Here is a 20,155-nt window from a genome sequence, read left to right as displayed (position 1 = left end):
ATACATCTGGTCCTATATTGTTTATGATAATAGATCTATGTTCTTGGATAGTGTTATGCTGCTTTGATTCTACAGGTACTCTTTGAAGCTGGGTAGACAAGGAAGCGAGTGGCAAAGACCTATCAAAAGAGAGAGGAATCGAACAAGGAATCAAGCACAAGATAGAGGTTGGTCTCCTTATTCTTCTCTTATCTATTTCTCATAAAGGAAAACGAAAGTAGTTTTTAGTTTGTTTGTTTCTAAGGTAGCTACCAGCCTTAGTGGGACTAGCAGCTCTGCATAGACACTAGTTTTCCCAATAACAAGGAGTGATCCAAGGGATCAATAAAGTGCTAAAAAATGAAAGTGTTCAAAAGTGCTCTAAACCGATGCCAAAACATAGATCTCACCGACCTGAATCCAACACAACTTAAATCACTAAAAAACGATATCATATGCTCCTGACATTGCGTTATGATAGTTTTCCCAAACATGTAATTTTTTTGCAGGTTGGGTGTAGGATTACTGACTGGGTAGTCCGTACAATGAATCGGCAGGTTGACTATGTACCTCTGGCCAATGGCAGGCTACCAAGTGGCTTCACCAAATTCATTCAAGGTTGATGGATTTTGATTGGTTATTGGAATTGTTATGTGGACCAATGGTTGAGTGCCATGTGGCACATTGGTACCATGTAAAATTCTGGTAATGAGCCTAATAGACCTCCAGAGGTTTTAACACAAGACCTCATGCACACAATTCAAGCACTTTACCAATAGGGCACGGGGTGTTTCTTGATAACCATAGAACTGAAACCATACTTAAAATGTGTTTCAATGCCATTTGGGAGGAGGGGCTGGGTTGTCAGTCTCGGCTCCCAGTCATTTTTGCATCCATATGCCCTCGGTGGAGTTTAAAAGGTGCCCACAGAATAGGGGCTTGGGAATGGCCGTTGGCCCCCGGTTAGTACACACCCATGAGACCGCAGGTGGAGCGATCAAGGGTTGGGGGCTTAGCCCAGACCCAAGGTCTAACCATATGACATATGACTAGAGATGGAGGTAGGGAAGAGCGCTTGGCATATAAGTGTGAGGATTTGGGGACCAACCCTAGGATTTATGAACTCGTGGAATCATGGCTCAATAAACTGGGGTCCTATGCCAATGGGGGTAGGCGGTTAGCCCCAGCCCCCGGGAGCAAGGCTCCGTGTGGCCCTAATTTCCGCCAAAGGGGTCATTATGCATTTAAACGATCCAACAAATTTCACTCGAACTGACAAGAATCTTGCCAATGCTGGGCGAAAATGGTGCTTGGTGTTCTGTGGAATTGCGGAATTTGTAGAACAATTATCAAAGGAGTCTAGTTTATAGAGAAATTAGCAACAAAACTTATCTAGAGCATAAATTCTTCGGTTTTTGGCCAAATTGAGCCCAACAAGATCCTAGCTAGGGCTTTTGACTGTTCTAGAGCCATTGGAGACATTATTTTTACATTTTGAGCGCTATAAATCCATGTAAACATAAATTTGAGCACTTAATGAAAGAGGCCCAACATTGGAAGCCATACCGTGAGATGTAGCCCACAAGGGTGAATTCCTTTATCATTTTGCTGTCTTGTTATATTGTATATGGTATATTTATCTTTGTTTTTATGCTGTAAACCGAGTTTTAAAATCATTAATTTATGTGATTTTGCAAAGTGATCCACTACCTAAAAGACATAAAATTTTACTTGCATATTTTCTATCACCTTGAAGTTTGTATAACAGATCAAAGTGTTGGGAAATTAATTCATGGATAGACAACATAATTTTGTGGTCTGACTAATTTGAGATTTTATAGTACTCATATATTTGTGTCATTCTCTTGCCCAAGATGCTTGACCACGACTTCTCTTTGAGTAATTCTGAAACCCTTTAATATTTTCTAATTTTACTTCAACCTCTTTGCTTGGTTACAAGAATGTAATTCTAATATTGGCTTGTGTTCTTGACATTGTGAGTTGTGTTTTTGTTTGGACGTGGCCAATATCTAGTTTATATTGTTGTAGCATTGGTTCCCTTTACCTATGCTATGGTTGTGTCTCTTCATCTCTTAGCATATGTCGCCTATATCAATGTGATTATGCCATGGGCCACCGATATTTACTTTGATTGAGTAGTGTCGAGCCTCTTGTATGAATTACCCTCCCTATCTAGTTGGTGTATATTGGTTTATCTTATTCGCACAATCAAATCCCCTCTCTTGGTCAACTTTGTGTTTCACCTCATAGACATTTCCATTTTTTCCATATGTAGTGCCAATGCATGAGAATCATGGTGAGGAGGAGGACAAGGCTATCATGACCACAACCAAGCCAAACAATAGGACTAAGAGGCTATTGGGACCTTCCATCCAATTGTCCCCCCCAAAACCAGTTGTAAAAACTAACACATGGAGACTATGATGGCTAGAGATAAGCAGGCCTTCTCTGATTCAGAGCTCATGGAGGAAATAGGGCAGTGGATTCTTGGCCTTGGCCACACCAGGGGAAGGAAAAAGTATCATTTTTAAGCCTCATCTCTCTATTGGACAATGAAAAACCTATTGGATAGGGTCCTTACTAAGAAGCAAGTTGAAAGGTACAATGTATTTGCAAGTCTTGTGGACATGAAATATACAATGTATGTGCTTTGAAAGAAATAATCTATAACGGGATAAAAAAGAAGTCTTGTTAGGGTGGGATCACCTCCACCAAAAATAGAAAAGGAAAATAGGGTTATTGAAACCCTCAGAGCCTCAGGCTCAAAGAATACAGAGATAATCTAATCCAATTCAATGATGAAAAAACGATTTGAACTCTCCTTCAGTTATAGATTTCATTGTGGGGATTCTTATTTTTAAATTAACATGAGAGGTTACAATTGAAGCCCCCAATTTGAGTGTTTTTCCCTAGGTACCCCAAAATTTACCTAATGTTTCCCCAAATAATAAATAATGGGTTCCCCCTTTTATCAACACTATAGCCTACAAGTTTGGATACACTAATTCATCTTCCCATTGGAAATTAATCCATAAGAGACATTACAACCTAGCCCCTCGCTTGCTCCTATCTTCCCTAGAATATTGGGATGTGTAAATAACTTAGATCCTAGCCTAGTTACCATTTGCTTCATGTCACATTACTTTTGTTGCAATACGCAGTCCCATCACGGTCTGGTTTTTAGGAATTTTTATCTTGTGCACTTCTCTAGTGAGGCCCAGACCTCATATGCCTCAGATTGCCAGACCAATTCACATTTTGGACCAACTGCCCAAATTTCAATATAATTTCAAAAATTATTCAACACATGAAATCGGTTACAAATAAAACCATTTGGCATGAATACCAATGTTGGTCCACATCATTGGATGACATCATGCTTGTGTCATGTTGACATCATCATGCCATGTGGAAGCTTCTGAGTGCTTCCATATGTCATAATGATTTGGACCACTTAACCACCCAAAAACTCCAAAATTGCCTACCATGTGTCATAATTATGGAAGGTGCCACATCATCATGCAACATGGAAGAATCTTAGTGATGCCATGTCATTATACTGATCCAATGAGCATCACATGTATGCTACCTCACTAGCCTCATAATTTTTCCACATCATCAATTTGTAGGAATGGGGAAATCTGAATTTGATGCTTTTTTTATTTTTCCTTTATAAAATTTCTTTATGGTTGGATTCCCAAGATACACTGGAAGCATAAAGAACACAAAACTCTGACCAAAAATACAAGTTCAAAAGTTTTCTTCATCTGCATCCCCAAATGGGTCAAAGTGCTTGGATATTCATATGTGTTTGAATTGGTGGAGAATCTAACATTTTTCCCTCACACCACTCGTTTTCCTTCAAAAAGGCCCAACTTTAAACTGTATTATCTCTTCAAACCTTGGAAGATTTTATAAGTGCCATATACTATTGGAAATTTCCCTAATAGGGCTATCTAACTATGGATCTTGTAGTAGCACCTAAATTGATCATCCATGAACAAAATGCCTTCAAATATAGCCATTGAACCATACATCAACCAATCATAGTCATAATGTTTTTAAGACATTCATCACTTATCTTGCTACTATGATGGTTCTCAAATAATGACCTTAACTACCATCAAGCTCCACTTACACTTGACAATGCTTGACATTAATGAATAATCTTTTGACATCGAATTCCACACATTAACATCATTGAAAACATCCTACGATCTCTTCTCAACTTTGCAATGAGAAATCTGCTCAACAATCTACCATTTTGGCATTGATGGAAACTTTACCAAACATTGTTGAGGCATTGATGGTGACAACACACTGCAACACTCCCCCTCACGCCTATCAGGCTCACTTTTATCCTCTTGGATCTTACACATTCCATGGTTGATTTACAAACTGGTCCCCTTTAGTTGTCCCCGCTTTAACAATGTTGGGCTCTTGGTACCAATGATGTTCTTGTTCTTTGGGCTAGGAACCAGTTCCCAAGTACTATATCTTGTCCAATTCTTCATCCATTTCCTTTACTCGAAATTTGTCTTATTTCCTTGGCTAAATATTTTGGGTTCTATGTAGGATATCAATGTGAAATTTGCATGTATGGAACTGCCTCTAAATATTCGCCTCATCTGAACACTAATTTCTTTGTATCCAATTATTTGGCTCTCGATGTGCTGCTTCTACACATATCTAAATGTAGTTTTGATTTTATGAGATGTTCCCTATTCTTTCTCATCATCATCATCATCCTCATCATCATCTTCCATGTCTTCAAGCTTTGCATATTTGAAAATGCAGTCATCACCCTCACCAAATTTCTCTTGTGGCTTTACTGCATGAGGTAAGGCTTCATCCACTATGACATCATTACAGTCTTTGATTGCCTTAGTACTTTTGTTATAAAATTTTCAGCCTTTTCTTCTGATTTCATATCCAAGAAAAGTTTCCTCATCTGCATGAGAGTCAAACTTACTAAGCTTCTTGTCATTTCTCTTTATATAACATTTATTGTCAAAAACCTTGAGATTCTTTACTGAGGCTCATTTTCCTTTCTACAATTCATAAGGAGTCTTCTGATTATTAGGCCTAAATTGAGTTCTATATCATTGTTAGGCAGGAATTTTATTTGTAGGTCCTCATTCTCAACTTAAGCCTTGAATATTCTGAATTTGCTTAAAGTTTCTGATTTCTCCTTTAGTAACATGATGCATGTAGATCTAGCGAAATCATCAATGAACAAGATAAAATAATTCTCTCCTCTTTGACTTTGTGTCATTTTAGGACCACATATGCCAATATGAATTAGTTTTAGAGGTATGGATGCCGAGTGATCCTTTATTTTGAAATGTACCCTTGCCTCCTTACCAAATTGATAGGATTTGAATATGGAACTACCTAACTTTGAAATTTTTGGTCAACCTATGACTCCCTTTGTCATGTTGATTTTCATCAAGTTCTCAAAGTTTGCATGACCCATTCTCCTATGCCATAGGCATGTCTCATCTTCCTTGCTTAAGTAGTACTTTACTCTAGAGTCATCAAAGACAAATACATTGTTTGGGGTCTTAATTTCTTTACCTAATAGGTTACTATTCTTTGCCTTTCTTATTTACAATCCTTAGACATAAGGATAACAACAAAGATATCATCACACATCTAGCTAACACTGAGAAGATTGTGTTTAAGGTCATCCACATACAAGAAATTTTGGGCCTTGGTCTTCTCATTTAGGCAAACTGTTCCTTTTCCTTTTATTTCAATTAGAGCATTGTTTCCAAATTTGAAATTACCTTTCCCTTTCTCTCTTATAAATAGGAATTTACTTCTACCTCCAGTCATGTACTTTGAACATCCACTATCAACATACCACTTCTCTTCTTTATCATGGGCATATAGGACAACATTTAATTCCTTAGTTCCCTATGTTTTTGTTCCCATTTCTTCACATTCTTTTGAGGAGCTAATTGTTCAGGCACTTGTTGTCTAGTAGGATTAAAAAATTTACTCTGACACTCATTGGCTTTGTGCCCATAGTTGTGGAAAAAATATTTTCAATCTCATTCATAAGAGGAGAGAATGTGTTTCTTTGTGCAGTAAAGGAGTTTCTAGATCAATGATTTTGAAAATGAATAAATCTGACATTTTCATCTCTTTCAATTTTATTAAATTTACAATCGATATCATTATGACCAAATTTATGAAAAGTATATAATTTACCATAAAATAACTTTGGGTACCTAAAATAGTGCATCTTTTTTGCTCAAGTATATCTTCTAAAACTTGGACAGGTCTTGTTTCCTGATGGACATGTTTGCGCTGAGGTGCATTTTTGTTCTTGAAAGAATTGTTACCTTTCTGATTTCTTCCTTATTTAGTCATCTATTCATTTTTGTTGTCTTCCCCTTTAAGTGCTTATGCATAACTCTCATGCTCTTCGTTTCTTGGGGACCTAATACTAGACTCTCCTTTTGAGGTGTCTGAAGGATTTTTATATCCCAAACTGGATTTACTTATAGATGATGTTTGTGAGCTAAGAATTCCATTGAAGCTCTGTGAACCATTAGTAAATATAAGTTTCAAATCCATGTTGGCTTTTGATTTCACCATATTTTTTCTCAGATATACAAGTTTTGCCTCTAATTTTCGACGGTTCCTTTTGCTATGGGAAAATTTGGCCTGATCAAGCGGGCTACTTTTAACCTAGTAGACCAGAGAATGATCTACCTAGATTTATGTGATACTGAACAAGATCCAAGAATAAAGCCCCAATCCTTTGCTATAAAAACAAATACAGCAACACTTGTACATAATAAATGAAGATTGAAATTTGAAACATGGTGTCCTCGCAGGTCGGTGGAGTTTTTGATCTTTTGCCCAGGGGGGCTGTCACTACATCTCTTGCATGTGACTCCCTTGATGACAAGTCTTCTTCTTGATATCGACTATTTTAGAATTTTAAAAAACTATTGTATATGAATGAAAATCATAATTTGTGTTAGAATTTATTGATTTATCATTAACACACTAGTCCTTACTAATGTATATTCTCTAATTTTCTTTAGCAGAAAATTTGGTATTTTGAAAAAGTATGTGTAGGTTTATGACTATTGGCTTAAGATTTTGCAAGATTGCATAAGATTTTGTGGCTTTTCATATCCATAATAATTATGGTAAATTTAACAAAATAGCATGTGCCTTAAACATATTTTAAGGGAGTATGACACCATTTTGTTTGTACTTTGCAGCTTGGTGCAAATATTGTGTATTCCAAGTGGGTTGGCACGAAGATTGAATTCAATGGAGTTAATCATCTTCTTGTAAAGGAAGATGACATTGTTGGGGTTCTTGATACATACGATATCAAGGATTTGAAGCCATTGAATGATCTAGTTTTAATTAAGGTACAGAAGTTTGATGGCAATGAGTTTTAGTAGAAATATAACATTTTTAGTCCAAACTGTTAGAGAGGTTTGGATAAAATATTCGGGGAAAATTGAAATTGGGGATTTGAGCATGGAAGATGTATATGATGTTTAGAAAATCTCGAAGGGTTGAGTGAATGTTATAGGTCACGCAACAACGGAAGAGAAGATATTGAATAAGGAGTGAATTGATGCTCTATCATTTTTCAATAAACCTAGCTCACCTGTTTATGAAGAAGTTATTGATTCAGAGCTTCCAAATACAATTGATCAAGATCAACATTTTGGTTTTCAAGAGTAATAATGGCCTTGGCTTGCAACAACCATGGCATTTTCACACAAGTGGTCCATTTAAGCTGGTTCTTCCTCATTGATTAATTGCCATGCAGGTTAATGTAACTGTCATGACCCAACATGACCAAGTGTATAAGGGGCATTAGCTCAATGTAAGAGCACTTTCCTTGGAAGCAAATGGTTGGTGGTTCGATTCCATCATGCCTTAACTTGAATTAATTATTGAAGAAATAAAATGATTCACATTCTATATTTTATTTCTAAAGAGGATTGTATTAAAGAAATAGTCTCTATAGAGATAATAACTGGGATTAAAGACATATTATCTCTATACAGACAATATGTATTTAATCATAGATATAGTATGAATTTTCGCTTAAGAGATAATAATACTTGTGTTCTATATTGTCTTTATAGAGACAATGATTTGAGACACTCACAATATTTAAGACAATTTACAAGTTTTTCTTTGTCTCAAGTTAAGATAATTTACTCAAATTTTATCTTAAATATTGTCTTAAAACAATATGTTGTAATAGGCTAATTATAAGCATATGCTATTTAGTAACTCCCGAGAAAGTACCAAATTCTTTTTATTATATTACTATGTTATAATTATCAATATGATAATTTGGACAAAAGTTTTATGTTTATATTGTTTCCCTGCTTTCCTAGTAGCAAGTTAATAATCATGATAATGTAAATTTCTATTACTTAAATTGAAATCATTACCTAACTTTAAAATAACAATAATAATAATTATTACATAATAGTTATATAAATATTAACAATAACTATAATATATAATATATCAGGTTAGTTCTTATTGTTGTTATATTAATTAATTATTATTAATATATGCAATTCTATTAAACAATTAGCTAATACCAAACTATGTTGTATGTTGATTGGTTAAATTCATTAACCTGTGCATTATTTTTAAAATAGACATTTAAGAATAAATGACATCATATTTTACTCAGTAAATATATTAGTAGAATTATATAAATTTGATGGTTGGTAAATATAGATAGACACCAATTTATAATAAACATGAAAGCACACACTTAGTTTACTTCAAAATATTGATCAAATAATTGCTCTGGGTTTTGTAAATATAATTTTTTCTTCTTCCATTTGTAAAATTTTATTTTAAATTTGATCACATAGTTTTTTTTGGGTTTGGTGGTTACAAGACAAGTGAAGCTTGGACCTTGAATAAAAGGGTCTTATGAGTTGGCAGGAGTTTTCTCCCATGTTAAAAATGATATTAATAGTAGCTTTATGTTGTTGTAATTAATTATTATTATATAGGTTAAATGGTGTGAAACCATTACATCAAATAAAATTAGCATTATTTGATATTCTTAAAAAAGTATGGTACAATTGTCTCTCCAAATGTTAGTATATAAATTATGGTAATGTTTGTATATAATAAAATATTCAATGTCCAAATAAAAAAAAGTAATTAAGAGTTAAAAATAAAATAAAAATATCAAGTACTTAATAAGAAAATTAAGAGGATATGTGTAATTTATTTAATTCTTAATATAAAATTAATATGTGACATTTAAAATATTCATAATTATAAAAAAATTCAATGCGGGTCATCAATAAAACATTGTAATATGTAAAATTAAGTAATATTGATATACATTTTAAAAATATATTAAAAAGGAAAAACATTTTAATATGAACAATGTAGGCCCAAAATAAAATGTCCTAATACACATGTTATGTAAAATATTTTAATGTTTTTATGTAACACACACACACATATATATTTGAAAAAAATAAGTTCTAGTGGTGAAAACATTTGTAGTATTATTATTTAACATTTTGGTCCTTTATATATATATATATATAGATATATTATTTTTTTTCCAGTAATCTAATAATTGGTTACAGAATACAATTTAAATGATGAATATATATATATATATATATATATAGAGAGAGAGAGAGAGAGAGAGAGAGAGAGAGAGAGAGAGAGATGCAATTTTGATTTCAAATTTTGCATTCTAAAAGAGGATTGCACCTAAAGAGATTTGCTTCCCCTCTAGGCATGCTAGATTCGTGCTTAAGATGGATCTATACTGGTTTATTTAATTGTTTCCCTTTAATGTTATTAGCATAAATTTGTTTTAAGATTAAAATCATAATATTTATATAGAGTTAATATTTCTCATATTTTATTCTAAAGTATTCATCATTTTCTTAGAATCAACGTATTTATTTATATTGAATAATATTTATATAATAAATGTAAGATGTGTCACATTGTGAGTTGTCAAGCATGGATACATCTTGTAAACAGAGATTAAGTGAAACCCAAGTAACATCACTTCTTTTGGTTAGATTACATTTGGATTAATTGTTCCATACAATGCTTAGTCTCCAAGCTATTAAAACTTAGGTTCAAGATTCAAACCATATTGTATGTTTAGTAACACCAAAATGAAAAACCCTTTATATGAATTATTTTTTCCAAGTGGATTGATTTTCTCCTTCAAAATCCATAACTTCTTTATTTTCAAATTTATATTTTTAAAAATTTATGCTTGATCCAATGGTCCTTGCAAAATTTCGTGAACTTGTTTGAAGTGTACTTGCCTCCATAATCAGCTCTTAGAACTTGAATGCTTCTATTATGTTTTACTTCTACAACCTTAGTGAACTCCTTGAATTTGTCAAAAGCATCTAACTTGTTCTTCAAGAAGAAAACAAACTTGATTATCACTCCAAATCCCTCCCAATCAAATCTTTTAAATCACCATCCTTTCTTGGACTGATTTCTCTCATAAATTATTCCCTCCCACTAGTAGATGTTCTTTACCTATTTACTCGTGCTTCTATATTACTGCTTACTCTCGCCTCTCCTTCTGCATGTATGACCCAAAATGTGTTTGGTTGGAAATCCATTCAGAGATGGGCCAATATGATGACTTATTGGATTTCTCAAGTCAATTGAATTGGGGAAAATAAAGGTCTAAGAGAAGAGGTTGCATTATTATGGTGTGTTTGTTGCTACATCATATTCCTTTCCCCTTTCCCATATAAATGGATCAAAACTTACCCTCTTGGCATCCTTGACTGCGAACTCTAACCATTACAAATAATTTAATAAATAATAATATAAAAATAAATATAAAATAATGACAAAAGTATATATAAAATTTGTATATATTTCCTTTTCAAGGCGACTAGTGAACTTTATTGAATTGTTCTGGGAAAGACCTAGGATCAATTACTCACGTCGATATCAAGAAATTAATTTTTTCGTGTCCCTTTGAGCTTATAGGATCTACATGTTCAAAGTTTTGCCACAAAATCTTGCATGTATTTAGAGAATATTCCCTGGGTGGAGGAGGAATGAAGTCTGCTAGCTACAACTAGAGCTAATTTTTTTTTACAAAGTCGGTTGCTGTATTAATATCTGAAAAAAAGGAGGGAGCTTGGACTCCTGAGGTACATGAAGTGCCGAGGTGAACCAGGATCAGAGGAGTTACAAAAAGGAATTTTCTCCTTAATCCTGCCTGTTCTGGCTTTGAGAAAGTCTAGACAGAAATAGACTCTTACAAATTGAAACAACAAAAACTGACATTTGCAAAACATATCTAATCTATGTTAATGTGACTGATGTGTCGCGCTGTGGATTCCTCTGGCTTTTCATCCACATCGATGTGCTTGGTGCTTGAAGAGCTTGGGGCAACAGTGTTGCGCTTGTCCATCATATATTTCAGAACCTCTATGGACTCTTCCGCATGGCTGCACCTGTTAGACAGGTGGTTAAACTGCTCATGTAGAGAAGAGACCCTGTGCAAGAACAGATTGATTTCCGCTTGGTACTTGTCATTGATGATATGGTTCTGATTGTCGATTTTTGCATCTAAAATCCTCTGTTGATTGTCTAATATCTTCTGTTGAGCTCTTATTTCCTCCAGCTCTGCTTGAAGATCCGCACAGTGGAGGCAGTCCTCACTACGTGCCATTGCTGAGATTGGAGAGAAGAGGATGAGACTACGGAAAGAGGCAATGAGGTTCTGCAGATGGGTTCGGACAGAGGAGGAGGCAAAAGTCACGACCAGGACATCAAGGATCCAATGAGAAACAGAGGCAAGAGGAAGATAGGGTCTCGGGGAAGAATGCCGAGAACGATAGAACAGGGGAACTGATAAGAGGAAGGGCGCTGAATAGTGGAAGAAGAAGGGGTAATTTATAGAAGGGCGGGGAGGATGAGGACCAGACACGGGAATAAAATGAGGAACAGGGATAAGACGCGGGAAGTCCAGGAGGCTGTCCTGAGGAGTCAGAAGGGCGAGGTCGATTAGATAGAAATCGGCGAAGTTACTGATTGAGTTCAAAGTAATAAGAGGATCGAATCTGAGCCAAATCCCAATGCTGATCATGATCTTGTTGTATGTCTAGAAAATCTGAATCCACTTCCACCTGTCAGAGCTATCCGATTTGATGCAGGGTAAACTGATATGGTTCATGGCAAAGGCTGCTGAGTCTCCTCGGCATTGCATAGTAAACTGCCCATTGTCCTGTCGCAAGCCTTGTTGGCGTGCCTGTCAGCTTGCTTATTGAAAGAGCGAAGGATGTGATGAAACTGCAAATTAACCATTGTCTGGTGCAAGAGTTGACAACGCTGAATGACCTGCTGTAGGAGAACATTAGGTGATTCTTTCTTTTGAGCCATTAAACTAATAACAACCGATGAATCTCCGAAGATTTTTGCTGTTCTTATACCAAGTCTGGTGAGCTGGATTAGCCCTTGATATAGGGCCAACGCTTCTGCCCTGTTATTAGAGATTTTCCCTAGACCCCATTCATAGTAGAGGACGCAGTCCCCATTGGCATTGGAGATCAATCCCCCTGCTCCAGCAATTCCTGGGTTTGACTTTGATGCTCCGTCGAAAAAAAGATAGTAACTGTTGCAGTTTTGTAACCAATTTGCAAACTCCTCCTCTTTTAACCTGATTTTCCAACTGTGGGTTTCCTGGCTACGCTGGTCTTTCACTATATTTCCATTCTGAATGCTGTTATTTTTATCCAGAATATAGCTGATAAAGCTCCTTTCTTCAACACTATACATTGTTACATCGATGTTGCTTTGAGATTTGACAGAAATAGTTTCAAGAGCGAGACTCTTAGCCTTATTGCAGATAATTCTTGTAGCCGAGTTCTTGTCCTTAAAGATTTTCCGGTTTCTTGCTAGCCAGATACTCCATAACATGGTGTAGGGGAGTGTATTCCAGACCCTCTTCACTAAATTGCTCCTCTTATTTTTCCAAGGACAGTTCTTTTTCCAAAAATGAATCACTTCACCTATGGAGTGCTGGGAACTCCAAGGGAAATTATCAATGGGGGATAATTTTTTCCAGCAATCAATAGCAAAGGGACAGTCGACAAAGAGGTGTTGCATAGATTCTTCAGCAGCGTAGCAGTTGGGGCAACGAGAGGGACCATTGATACCCCTCTTTTGTAAATTTTCTGCTGTTAGGATTTTCCCTTTTAGAAGGGTCCAAATAAAAAATTTAATTTTTGGAAGAGCCTCTGACTTCCAAACCATTCTCCAGTGATTCCATATTGGCATAGGGAAAGTGCTGTAGCAGATGTGCTGGTGGGCTGCTTGGACAGTGTAATCTGATCCAGTTGGGTCCCATCAAAAGCCATCCATCTCATTCTTTTTGACGGGAGCTTTGCTGTGGAGGAGAGATTGCAGAGTAGACAGACTAGCTTTAAGATCACTGGGGACAACAGGAAAGGACCACCCAAGCCAGAGATGAGATAGTGGATCCCAGCAAGAAATTTGATCCAGATAATGGATACCAATGCTGTTAAAAAAAGTGAGAATAGGAATGGTTTCTTCGTGGCTATTTATTGGCTGCTGTCCCAGAATTTTATCAGCTCCAATATTAATACTGGCTCCTCCCTTGGGAACTTTGGATATATTCTGAGCCATGAACGGAATAGCTTTTTTACATAAGCGCCAGATTTTTGATGAATCTCTATTGGGAATATCAGAATCTAGCAACTGCTGTCTGGGGAAGTTCAAGTATTTAGTTTCCAGAACCCTTTTCCACCAGGCAGAAGGACCAGTTATAAGCCTCCAAGCAATCTTCCCTCCAAAGGCTAGGTTTAGAAATTTGGGGGATCTAATACCAAGACCTCCTCTGTCCTGGGATTGAATGACCTGTTTCCAATTGACTAAGTTGAATTTCTTTTTGTCGTTTTTCCCTCCTTTCCATAGGAATTGGCGGAGGATAACTTCCATTTTGTAATGAAAGGAAGCTGGGGCTTGGTATAGAGAGAAACGATAAAGGGGAAGAGAAGAAATACCTGATTTAAGGAGGATGAGGCGGCCTGCTGGGTTGAGCCAAACAGAACCCCATTGCTGCACTTTCCGCTTCACCTTGTCAATGATGATGTCCCAAGTTCCTGCCTTCAGAGGTCCTAGACTCACTGGCATGCCCAGGTAAGAGAAATGAGTCCACTCAAAGTTGCAAGGGACTCCAAAGATATTTGCAATATTGTGAATGACCTGATTTGTTGCATTCCATCCATAAATACAACTTTTTAACTGATTGACCAAACCGCCAGAATACCCCATAAATTGGTCAAGAAGAGTCTTGAACCTCCTTGCTATAGTGGTGGAGGCTCCTCCAATTAGCAAGGTGTCATCGACAAACTGTGAGTGGTTGATATTCTTGACTCCATTCCCAAATTTGATTCCAGTGATGAGACCCACCCTTCTGTTGAAGTCCAGAGCTTGACTAAAGGATTCAGCCATAAGGATAAAAAGATAAGGGGAAAGGGGGCAACCCTGTCTGAGACCCCGAGAGGATTGAAAAGCTTCACCTAGTCTACCATTAACCAGAGGGGAAATCCAGGGCCCAGAGATGCAAGCAGTGATGAGGCTAATGAAGGGCGACTCAAAACCCATCTTTTTTAAGACAGCTATAAGGAAGGAGTGCCTAACTCTATCAAAGGCGTTGGCAAGGTCAAGCTTGAGGATAAACCCTTTCTCCTTCCTAGAGAGGCTCGAGTGAATGGCTTCTTGAACTAGGAGAATGGAATTAGTTATTTGTCTGTTGGCCAAGAACCCTCCTTGGTTTTCAGAAATCAGAGAGGGGAGGAGGGGTTTAAGGCGAGAGGCTAAGATTTTGGACAGAATCTTGTAGGAGGAATTGCAGAGGGAAATGGGTCTAAACCGAGAAAAAGAAGTGGGCCGGTTTTCTTTAGGGATGAGAGCAAGAAAAGTGGCATTGGTATATCCTCCTATTTTACCCTTTCTCTGGATCCATCTGATCATCTTAGTCAAATCCTTTTTGATTAATCCCCAGAACGCCCTATAGAAGCAAATGGGAAATCCATCAGGGCCAGGAGCCTTATCAGGATGCAGAGTCCAAATCGTTCTTCTGATTTCCTCCTCATCAATTTCCTTATTCAGGCTGTCATTCATTTCCTTGGTGATTCCATTGGGTAAGTATTGAAGAAAATCGGCATAATCCTCTTCTCCTTTTGTTTCAGTTAGAAGTTCTCTGTAATGTTCAGTGGCAGCCTTTCTAATGGCCTCTTGGGTGTTTTGCTGGTTGCCCTCATCATCTAAAATAGAGCTTACGTTGTTCCTGATTTTTCGTGCCGTGGCCTGTTTGTGAAAAAAGGTTGTATTTTTATCGCCACCTTGCAGCCAGAGTTGCCTTGACTTTAATCACCATTTTAATTCTTCTTCTCTATTTATATGACACAACTATGTATAGAGAACACTTTCTTGTTCCTTATTCTGCTGAGAGAGGCCATGTTCTTCTATCGTTCTTTGGATGCTATCTAATTCATTCTTGATTTTCTTTTTGGTCTCCTCAGGCTCCTTATAATTAGATCTTGCCCATTCTTTGATAGCCTGCTTGGTTCTTCTTTGTTTAGTTTCCCAAATGAAGCCTGGTGAGCCTTCAACGTGCTGATTCCAAGTTCCCTGAACAATTTCTTTGACAGTTGGAACACAATTCCAGAGGGGACTGTATTTAAACGGTATGGGCCCAAGGGGGCAGTGGGTTTCCAGAGTGAGGATTATGGGATAGTGATCAGAGGCTGAAGTGGAAAGAATGCTAGCATATCCCACTGAGAAGGAGGAAAGAAACGAAACATTAATTAAAAACCTATCCAGCCTTTCCATTATGTTACCAATGCCTAGCCTGCGGTTGCTCCAAGTGTACCTGCGGTTTTTTGGTGCAACGTCCACTAGTTCATGGTCTTGAATGATAGTTTCCAAACGGCCTCTGAAGGGATCAGGTGAAAAGCAACCTCCCCGTTTTTCGTTGGCATGTAAGATAAGATTAAAATCGCCTGCCACTATAATATTTGAGTTTATTTCACCATCGATGCTAGCCTTAAGATCATCCCAGCAACTTTCCTTTTCTCTGTAATGGTTGGGGGCGTAAACATTATAGATGATTGCAGTTTGGTTGTCTATTCTATTATCCAGAACAGTTCTGATCCAATGCTGATGAAGATTTACTGATGTGCAGTTCCATTTACTATGATCCCAGAGGGTGGCAATTCCTCTGGATGCTCCTCTTGAGTCACTGGTACAGCCTTTGTATTGTTTCTGCTGATCTATTATTCCTCTCATTTCTTGCTGGTCTTGCTTTGTCTCCTGAATCAATAAAATTTCTGGTTTTTCACTGTGTATAAGTTCTCTGAGGGCTGAAACTTTGGAGGGGTGCCCTAAACCCCTACTGTTCCAAGACAGAATTTTCATCATTGGGTATTTGGCGTACGGAGAGGTGCTCGCCTCTCTTGATCTTTGTGATTTGTCTCTTTCTCATGATGCCCCAGGATGAAAGATTCTATAGGGGTTTGAGTGCCCATGGCTATGTCTTTCTGAGCATTCTCGTCTCTATGCTGCTTGGCCGATTTTCTACCAGGTCCAGGTTTCTTGTAAGAGTCGCTGGAAGTTCCATGGTCTTTAGAGGAGCTTCTGGTAAGCCTGGTAAGAGGGGGTTCTAGAGAAGCCTGCGAAGAGATGACCAGGGGGGGAGAAGGATCAGAAGGTTCGGAAAGGATCAAGGGGGGGAGAGAGGGATCCACGGAAGGAGGTTCAAGGGAAGATAAAACTAGAAAGGGGTTAGATGAAGAGGGGAGGGGCGGATCAGGAGGGGGGTGGGCAGACAAGGGAGGGGAGGATGAAGAGGGATGAGGTGCAGAGGGAAGAGGAGGGTCAGATTCAAGGGGAGCTTTGGATGACGGGGCAGACTTCTTCTTTTTGACAGTTTCCCATTGGTCTTCTTGATCGCCGCTCTCTGCATCAACAAGTTTAGAACATCGATTGGCAAAGTGGTCGTATTCGTGACATACCTTACATTTAAATGGTATCTGCTCGTAGTCCAGCTGCTGGATATGGCTCCACTCGTCCACTTTCAGTTTTATCGCTTCAGGGAGTCCTTTGCCAAGGTCCACTTTGACACAAATCCTCGCACAGGCCTGCATGTTTTCTTTCGGTTCGCTACGATCAATATATTTGCCGACTGCATTCCCGATGGCTTGCACAGATTCATCTCCCCAGCAGTGGAGTGGGAGATGGGGAAGATGGACCCAAACCGGAACAGCACTGGGGACATCCAGTTCAGGGTCAAAGTCTAGGGTCCATTTGTTGAGGTACAAGCCCCTAGAGTCCATGAAATAGGGCTCGTTTCTGAAAATTAAATCCTTATCCTCTTTGGATTCAAGTGGAATGTGAAGTACCCTTTCCCACAAAACCTGATGGAGATTTTCCCTTGAATTTTGTCAGACCAATTTCTTTCTACCCATCTTTGAACAGTTCTAGGAGAAGGCCAGAGGCCTGTAAATTGACCTATAAGACCTTTTTCAGCAAGAGACAAAGCGGCCATGCGGGGCAAGACTGGAGGTAACTGAACTTCTTGGAGCACATCCAACTTCTTAACAAATTTAGAGAGAGCAGGCCTGGGGCGTTGCGGTGGAAGAGATTTCACCAGATCTGAGAAGGCACGTTGAGGGTCAACCCCCTTCGAAGGAGGATCCGGAGGGGCCATGGCAGGAGGCCGAGGCCCAGGCGGCCGCGAAGCAGGATGAACGAGCACAGAAGCAGGTTTAGAGGGGGGCGCGCGCCCTAGCTTCGCTGTTTTGTCTTTGGATACAACTAGAGTTATTATCCGTTGACACAAAATTGTATATATTATAATGAACAATAAAATAAATTATCTACATCACGTAATAAATAATAACAACAATCATAAAATGAAAGATTATGTAATGAACAAACAATAATATAATACATACATCATATTTATATATATGAGCAGACATCTATCTTAACTCTAGAACTAACAAGAGGGATGAAATATTTCAAGATGAAAATTTCATTTTAAGTGAAGAGCTTGAAAAAATGTTTGCTTTTCAAGAGATTTGATTCCTCCTGGAATTTGGTAAATTAGGAGTGAAGATGGATCTATGTTAGTTCTTCATAATATTATTTATAATTATATAAATATCACAACTCTATATATCACAATATCATTATTATTTTTGGGCCTATAAACTCTCTACATCTTAACATGGTGTTCACTTTTCTATCTAGATACTCTTTATTTTATTGTGCCTAAAATCATTCTACATCTTAATATTGGAGGCATGTTGACTTTATATTAAAAATGATTTATTATAATATAAACATTTAAAAAAATTATTAAAACATTTATGATATAATAATAATTATATAATCTATTTTTTTGTAAGCTTGGCAATTCCTTTCTATTCCATTTCAAAAATGCAGGCAAGTTTTACATCCATATCCCCAAGGGTCAGATGGCCTCAACTTGCCCACTGGGAAACCAGGTTTGTTGACCATCTAACTGCATTGTAAGCCATCCAAAATTCAAAAAGTCTAAGACTGTCTAGCAACGCTATATAAGTCTGATTGTATTTAATTTTCCTATTTTCTATGTAACTATAACAAAAGCTCAAATTCTGTAAAGAAGTGATATATACATCTCAAAATTAGAAAACATAACCATATTGATCATCAAATTACTCATCAGAAGAGTCTATGGGCATAGATCTTTGGTACTAGGCCTAGACAATTCAGATTGTGGGAGGCAAGGGATGTGTTTCTTGATGTGACTGAGACGAGCATTTTTTTTGTTGAATCTGATGTTAAATGAGTTGAAATTACCTGTGAATTTCTTACAGATCTGTGTTTGACTTAGTTGAACCAGAAGAGGAGTCCTCATAGCTTTAGCCATGATGTTCTTCATTATCCAATATAGATATACAATCTACTAAAACTGAGTATATCGACCTCTAGAATAGCCTGGGTCTTGGACTAAGGTATGCTAATTGGCCAAGTCCAGGTCAGTATTCTCAACCTGTTATTTTAAATCTGACTCACATCCTGAAATCACCTGTCAGACCTATGGAGGCGTGTTGACTTGATATGCTTGGGCAGCCTCTTGGGTCATCCTTGTGATGCTACATCGCTCCCTACCCCTGGAATGACTTGGTTGAGATTGTTGACCACCACATCCCCGACCACTGCTCTTACTCCGGTCTTGGCCCCTCCGGCCAGTGTGTCATTGACGCGAGGAGGATTGTTCCATGAGGTTGTAATGCAGACCACACATGAACACACGAGACCAAAATATGAGTACCACAAGCACTTTCGCCCAGTAACCTGATCGAACTAGAAACTAGCTTGCAGAGAGACAACCTAACGCGGTAGCCTTACGAAACTATAAGAAATGCAACCCTGTGAAAGTAAAATAACATAATACAATAGGATAATAAGAAAGAGACCCATGAAATAGATCATTCCTCACATATTAGACCCACTCCTGATGCAACAGGCCACTATCTTCTACCCTCGGTACACAAAACCCCTTTAAGGTCAAACCAATTAACCATTCATGGGATTTCCTCTTCTAATTTCCCCATAGTAGCCCAAGTAGATGTTTGATCTCAAAGATAACTAATTGAGAGAAAGCGCATAAACAAGAGACACAAACTAAAGCACCATAAACATTCAGAGAATGCATAGACATCAAAGAAACCAGAATGTCATAATAAACAAAGAGATTATGGAAGTTCTTAGACCATTTATCAAAATCAAAATTTCTTTCCTCCCATACATCACGGGAGTCATCATGACTTTCCCATATCACCATCTTAGAAAAATCCATCCGAAGAATAAGAGGTACAAATTAACCGTAATAGGAAGGGTGAGCTTAGAGAAAACGAGGAGGACATACCTGCAACAATCACTCGCGAACTGAGAGGTGGAGCCAAGCTGGAGCGTTCCTTTCGTAGTCACCCTTGAGGTTTCAGAGAAGCGGTTTACAATGACACCAAACCAAACTAGAGTTTTTGAGCCAAACCCTAGAGGCATTCTTTCTGTTCGAAGCCCACACCCCATAATAACTCTA

The sequence above is a fragment of the Pinus tabuliformis genome, chromosome 9 (assembly GCF_031772625.1).
Source record: "Pinus tabuliformis cultivar Carrire ecotype Pingquan chromosome 9, CPIR1, whole genome shotgun sequence".
Taxonomy (NCBI): domain Eukaryota; kingdom Viridiplantae; phylum Streptophyta; class Pinopsida; order Pinales; family Pinaceae; genus Pinus; species Pinus tabuliformis.
This window is presented reverse-complemented; position numbering follows the sequence as displayed.